The sequence below is a fragment of the Nelumbo lutea genome, chromosome 5 (genome assembly GCF_056320005.1).
Source record: "Nelumbo lutea isolate HS-2025 chromosome 5, American lotus-T2T, whole genome shotgun sequence".
Taxonomy (NCBI): domain Eukaryota; kingdom Viridiplantae; phylum Streptophyta; class Magnoliopsida; order Proteales; family Nelumbonaceae; genus Nelumbo; species Nelumbo lutea.
The window spans coordinates 60124205-60131594 of NC_142688.1; the positions used below are offsets into that span (position 1 = coordinate 60124205).

Sequence of the window (7390 nt, forward strand, 5' to 3'; positions counted from 1 at the left end):
TTTCGAGTTTGGTATTTGCATATTGATTCACGATGAGCCGATCTTCATATTTTATAATTCTTTGGTTTTTCTTTCAGTTTGTTTTAGCTTTTCAGTTATGATCTGGATAATCTAAATGATAATAACAATATAAAATGGATGACATAAATCTCTAGTCAGGCGAGACCTGGTTTTGTTTTAGTTTCTCTTTTTTGTTTTTATCAATTTTATTGTTATATGGTGTATTTTTATTATGGTAGTGTTATAGGTTGAAATGAAACTGATCCATTTGTGTTTTGAGAGAATAGAAAGGATTCATATGTGTATAAATATATGTGAGAAAAATTTGTTAGGAAGAAAAATTTTAGTAAAACATGGTTAAACAAATCAAGTTCATTGTCAATAGGTTTAATTCGATGTGTAGTTGTTCCTATTTCATGTAGAGGCTTAATCTCAATCCTCATCTCTCTTGAAATAAATGGATAAAAGCAGTACCACAATACATTTATGCAATAGTAGTGATAATAAAAATAAATGATAATAATGATAAAAATAGTATAAGAATAAGATGACATGTATTTACAAGTAAGAGAATAAAGTGGACAATTATATGTGCATTCAAAGAGAAAAACAAAAATGAATGAATTGACAAAAATGGTATTAAAATGGCAATGATGTGGTAGAAAATGTGGAAAAGTAGAAAAATAGATAAATAGTAAAAACATAAAAAAAAATAAAAATGAAAATAAAAATAAAAATTGAAAATCGAAAATAATAAAATGGAAATAAAAACAATAATGAAAATAACAAAAATAAAGAAATGTACAAATAGATGAAGATATATAATAAAATAAAAGAAGAAAAATTTGCAAAAAATAAATAAATAAAAACAATGAACTCAGGAGAGGGGCATTGCTTAACATTAGTATTTCTTTGATATTCCATGTGGGACCCACTTATTGGACTCAAGAGAGGGGTGTCTAATCCCTTCCCTCTCCCATCTGAGTCTTAGCCAGATTGGTTCAGCATGTGCTTTGGGTCTTGGAGTCACTAATAGACCAAAAAATTATTTTCGATGTAATTCTTGAAGGGATCATCACCTTCATTTCACTTAATTGATGTGTGGCGATTCCAAATCTGCCCAAGTGAGCTACTTTTTGACACTCAAAACAAATGGCTAAGAATATCCTCCTTTCATTTCATTATCAAGTGCATTGTGCATAGTGAATAAGTACATGTTGAGTACAATATGTGGTTAGTTGAAAATTTTCTCATTCTTACTATAGTTAGGGTTCTTTTTGGTAAAAGTAAATTCCCTTGTTACTCTTATTATTCTCTATCTCCCTCTCTTTCTCTTTTTCTCATTTTTTTTTATCTTTTCTCTCTCATTCTCTTTTTTAACCCTTTAATATCCCTTAAAGGTGCATCCCATGGATGTGGCAGGCTTGCCAAAGGAAAAATTTCTAGTGCATTTGATCAACTAGATAATTAGTGACTTTTTGAAATTCATAGCATTATTTAGCAAACAAAAATTCATAGCATTAAAATGGTGCATTTGTTTTTTGCTAACTCAAGAATTACATTCACAAGGAATTTGCAATGCTTTGATGGTTTCAATGTTGCCCTAGTTTGGGACACTAAGGTGGTGTTCGACATCATGGAATGTCTATGAGATATTCCGTTTGGGAACACACAACATCTAAGTAGATATTTGGTTCGCCTGTGGTGTGGATCAGTCCATGCTATCTCATGGATTGGTCCACACCAAGGGCCAAAATCTCGTTCATGGGTTTTTCTCATGGATTAAACCACGCAACCCTTGATTATTTTTTGAGCATTGATCATGTGTTTTGCATATGATATTTATCCTATCTAACCCTATTCTTTATCGTTGCAGTATCTCACAGAGCACCGCCAAATTGCTTCTCCAGTTGCCGTTGCTTCTTCAATCACCTTATTTTTATTAATAATTAAGTTTCAAATATTATTTTATTTTATTAATTATTATTGTTATTATTTTATTAATTATTAATCTTTGAATATAATAATTGTTTTTAATTATTATTAAAAATATTAATTATTATTAAATATTATTAATTAATGTTAATATTATTTTATAATTATTAAGTTTTGATATTACTTTTATTAATATTAATTGTTATTGATATTATTACTTATTATTAAATGTTATTAACATTGTTGTTAATATTATCAAATATCATTAATGTTACTATTCATTTATTATTAATATTAATATTATTATGTGTTATTTAATATTATTGATTATTATTAATATTAATTTTATTAATTATTAAATTGTTAGCAATTTACTATTATTATTATATTGTGTATATTACTAAAAAATAATATATTGTTTTTCAATGATTAATGGCGTAGGTTATCTTAAATGTTGTTGTTGAGATGCATGGAATCAAACACAATGTGTGGATTGAAATGCACCACACCTTGTAGAACGCTCATAGATGTGTGGTTTGGATTGGTCCACACATTTTTGTCCACATTGCAGAACAACTACCCTGTTGGGGTGTGGTGTGTTTTCTACCCAATTTCTCATCTACGCTATAAAACACCCCTAAGGGTGAATTTTTTAAGGGTTAGGGGTCAAGGGTGGTTATTTAGTCCTAAGGGTGGATTCTTTATTTAGGGTGGTTAAAAGAAACATCTCTTCTTGAAAAGGATTTTTGATTATAGAGTCCTTGATCAACAACTAACATTTTATAAAGGCATCCCCTTAGGACTTTCACTGAGTTCTTAGTTGAATGTGGCTATTTTAAGAGGGCAACAAATTCAGCTTTCTTTTAAGGGTAGCTGGACTTGAATAAGCTAATTGCTATTTTATAAGTAAGCATCTTCATCAAGAGGGAAAGGAATGGAGAAAAATAATATTTTATTGATGGAAGGGGCTAGACCCATGCATGAGACAAACTACTCTATGTACCAAATTGAAAGGGATCAAGCTTATATGTTGTTTGAAATGTCTTGGAATGACATGAAAAAGTGGATAGCAAACTACAAAAAAGGCACTCTCAATGGTAAGAGTTAGATTAGAGAGCATTAATCCCTAACTCAAGGACTACATTCAAATCCATGTAGGTGGTTCGATATTGAAGTTGGCATAAAAAATTGATAAATAGACATTCATAGCTGTGGAGGAGACAACTACATTGGTTCCCCATGCATGACCATCTAATGACTCCTTAATGTCACACTCTAAGGGTTTCCTTAACAATCGTAATTGTTGTCCTATTTAAAAGATGGTTCTTGAGGCTCTTGGAATGTAATAAGGTCCTAATCAATCAACTTCTAAACAACAATCTTGAGTTGATGGCTATTGTCAGTGGTTTGTCCTAGGTTCCGATGATAACCACAATAGGCATAGGCATTTTCATCATAGTGTTTTAGTTTATACTCCGACAGGGTTTTTATGTTGGGTAAATATAGATATCCATTTTTAAACAAGGCAAGCAACAACAGGGAGTATGAACTAGGTAGAGGGGTAAATTTCTTTCTTTACCTTTAGGAAATTTGTTGTACATTAGAGGTCTACTACTATTGGTATGACTATTGTTGCATAGAAGTAGGTATCCTAGGAAATGTATTAGATGAAGTTGTGGTTATTAAACTAGCTAGGTGATTGGAAATGGATTGCACTTCACTTTTCCTTAGTATTTAAGCACAAACTTCTTTAGTCCAAGGGTAGATGTTTCTACTCCAATCATCAACAAGTTAATCCAATCATGTCTAATAGATTCTTCAATTGTGACACTACTTCATTGAAGTCTTTAAGTGATTATGCAATTAGAAAAGTATGGTATGGATCTTTCAAAGTCTTGATAAAATTCCTTACTATTTCTTCCTTGGGCATAGGGTAAAGTAGTTTGGTTGCTATAAGTAGGAGGTGGTTAGGCTAGGGGGATGGTTTCCTTGAAGGACAGAGGAAGACCGGGAGGGAATCAACCGAAGGGTTAGGGTAGAGCGAGTGATGAGATGGCTTGAGCAAAGAATCCGATGATGGGGTTAATCAATGGTTGAATGAATGAATTTCATTATGAGGGGATCCCTATTTATAGGGAAGGATCCTAAGATCTCGAAAGGAAGGAGCTAAAAGTGTTTGTTTTCTACTAGGAAAGTGAATATTAGATTTTCTATCGACCATTAAGGAGCATTGCTAGGGTTTTGCCATGTGTTCTTATGGGATCTCTCGAAAGTTGACTTTCCTTTTACCCGAGGATCCTCATAATCCATGTGTATTATCACCTTTTGCATCTCATTTAACCGATGTGGCATTAGTGACGTCATTACTTAGTGGGTAGCCTTTTACTAAACCTACGTGGCACCCGATCACGAATGTAACTTGAAATTACATGTGCAACTGGTATTTGGGCCTAGTTTTGGTGAACCGCGGTTCCACAACTATTCAGGGTTTATCGTAAGACCGTGTTTCTCTAGGGTTTGTCGCAGAACTGCATGTATCTGAGGTTTATCGCAGGGTCGCGCGTAACCAAGGTTCATCGCATGATTACACATGTATAACATTCATCACAGGTTTAACTAAAACTTGTTTTAGGCTCGTACCAAGCACAAATTCATTGCAATCATGCGGTGATCCGTATGTTCATTGTGAGTGTGCGATATATTATAAGTTCGTCGTAGGTGATCGATGAACTACAGGCCAATCACAAGCATCTATATGGTATTCGTTTAGTGTTTTTTGTGCTCCGAAGGACTAAGCGAGCACTATGCCTACATTAGCTCCTTGCTTATCGATAAGTGGAAACTTATCGATAATCACTTTTCCTTCTCATTTTCTTTGAAGTTTTGCGATGGGCCAATAAATGATTGTGTATTGGGTCTGGGAATCTGCTATATTTTGTGCTTTTGTGTGATTGGAGGAGAGTTGAATTGGGATTTTGTTACGCCCCCCTACCTGTTGAATGGTTGGGCCAAGTGAACATGTGTCCTCGCACGTTAGTGGCTTTGAGCAAAAGTAAATTGTTGCTTCGATTGAGTTTTGCCTCTTCTGTGGTCTAGCCCCCTTATCTTTTGGTGATTTCCTTCTTGTTGGTGAACAATTTTGCGTCGGCTTTGAGTTTCAGCCCCCTTGATCATTGACTGGAAGGAAATTAGTAAAAGACACTAACGTTGTACTAGTGTGGGCGCGAAACCCCCCTATGTGTTAGGGTGAAGCCTGTGCTGGGTGGATAATGTTAGTTGATGGTGCAAGATTCAATGGGGGTATCATATTCAATGACCTATGGAAGTTGAAGAGGACATTAAGTGATGGTGATGCGGTAGAAATCATTAGCGTTTTCTTAACTGTCTCACCGTTATAATTGCACTCTACGTGTATGGCATGATTGCGATATCTGAAATTTAAAGTGGTGGTTGATGATGTGGCCCTTCTTTTAAATTAATGCTTCGTTTTGTTAAATTCTTTGGATTGCTTAATCGTCAAACGTGGGCTAGGGTTTCGTACTCGCACTTGTTTGTCTTCTTCGACACCGTTTGTCATTCCAGGTATGTGAGGGCATATCTCTTTCAGACCTCAACTTTATCTTCTTGCTATCATCTTTGTTTTACTATCTGTGGCCTTTCGCTTGCCCTGCAGCTTCTCTCTGTTTCCCTTCTTGTTTTCTGTCGTACCCGTTAAATGCTTATCATGGTTCATCACCAAAAGAAAGCAAAGTGCCCTTTTGTCGACTCCATCAGGCAAGTAGATATAGCTGAACTGCTATCGAAGAGGGAAACGGCCATGGCGGCCGATGGCGGAAGGGGTTTTTGGCCCCCAGCCAAATTGGTCAACGTCGTACAAGTGTTAGTAACCTCGGACCGATAACTCAAAATCTCCTAACAGCTATACTGCGTGGACGTAGTATATCTTCGAAGCCTTATATATTGCCAGATATTGCAAGATTTTGGGATTCTCAGGTTTGTGGACTGCTATATGAACCTCCCGGGTAGGCAAGGGGTTAAATATGTTAGGCATCTTCAGGAGCACTGGTCTTTCCATACCCACACCTTCATGGGTGCATTCGGTGAATTCACGGTCACCGCCGAGGATGTGGCTGCATCATTGGCATTGCCCGTTGGGGGCTGCTTGTCTACTCAACATCTCCAGCACATCAAGTCCATTCCAGTCCACTGCTCGGGGGAAGATTCCATTGGAGTAATGGTTGGAATATTGGTTCGAGTCTCATGGTAGAAGGGACATAATGGTGCATGGTGTAGATACCCAGTGTCACCTTGCTGCTTTCGGTACGTCACCTCCCGTTTCTTGTTCTTGGAACTCCTTGACTATGGCCTTGTGAAGTGAACCCATCTGATCCAGTTCTGCTAGTCACAGGGTAACTGCCATAAGCGGTACAACCGTCGTAGCCCCCACTCAGGTCCATGAGGTTGCTGAAACTGCTAGCGTTGGTGGTTTCGCTCCAGACGCTGTGGCGCAGGAAAAGGAAGGCCCTATGAGAGTAGAGCCAGAGCTAGGGGTTCATCACGAAGAGGCCTCCGCTCCTTCTGCCACTGTTGAGACCAAGGCCCCCGTCGACCCAGAAATCCAGGCCGAGGAGGAAGTTAGAGATCCCCATCGAAGGAGTCAGGACTCCAACAGACCCAGAGGTCCAGCCTGAAGATGAAGGCGTAGGATCAAGGGTAGTGTCGCCGACTGAAGGGTTATTGTATGAGGAGGAGCTTGCGCTGATCCTGCAGGAGCTCGGGGAGTACTGCGACAAAAATGAAATCACCCCCTTGGGCTATGAAGCCGTAGACCCTGTCCAAATCCAAGGTCATTACAGGAATGACAAGTACTCTGTCTCCCGCTCGGTGGCGGAGTTTGCTTGAATTGTTATTCGGGCTGGATGGTTACCCTCTACAAATTTCCATCCCGTGATCGTAGGGCCGACTCTAAATACAATTGTGACCATGATGGACCACATAATGAATCGTTCAATTGATGAGCTCTCGTGGTCGGACTTTGCTCGATGGCTAGAGGCTTGTAGGTCTTTTTCTGCTATTGGCTTCTGGATGGGTCAGATCGAGAAACGGGTGTTATGTTGGCTCATGCATTTTGGAAGGCTGGTCTTAAGGTGTCGTAATCCATCTTTGGTCGTTCGTTGAAAGACGTGCGCCTCCGCCGAAAGGTAGTCAAGGCTAATCTTGCAAAGGCCACTGAGAAGTTGAGGCTCTTATGGACGAGTGTGGGCGGCATTGAAAGATCATAGCCGAGTACGAAGCGGAGCTGGAAGATCTGGACAACTTCGAAGAGTGCGGCAAGGCCTTAGAAAATATTGTTGCTATAAGGAAAGATTGGGCCAATGTACAAATACTTATAGCTATTGACTCTTGTAGATTAGTTTTTGAACAAGAACTGAATAGAATGTGAATTTTTGCCTTA

General features: G+C 37.8%; 1 long non-coding RNA gene across 1 annotated transcript; it reads left to right on the plus strand.

Moving 5' to 3' along the window:
• The first annotated feature begins 5594 nt into the window (after window positions 1-5594).
• Window positions 5595-7390, plus strand: LOC148852656 (uncharacterized). Its single transcript, XR_016099829.1, has 2 exons — window positions 5595-6255; window positions 6344-7390. It is a non-coding gene; the product is annotated as an uncharacterized LOC148852656 (long non-coding RNA).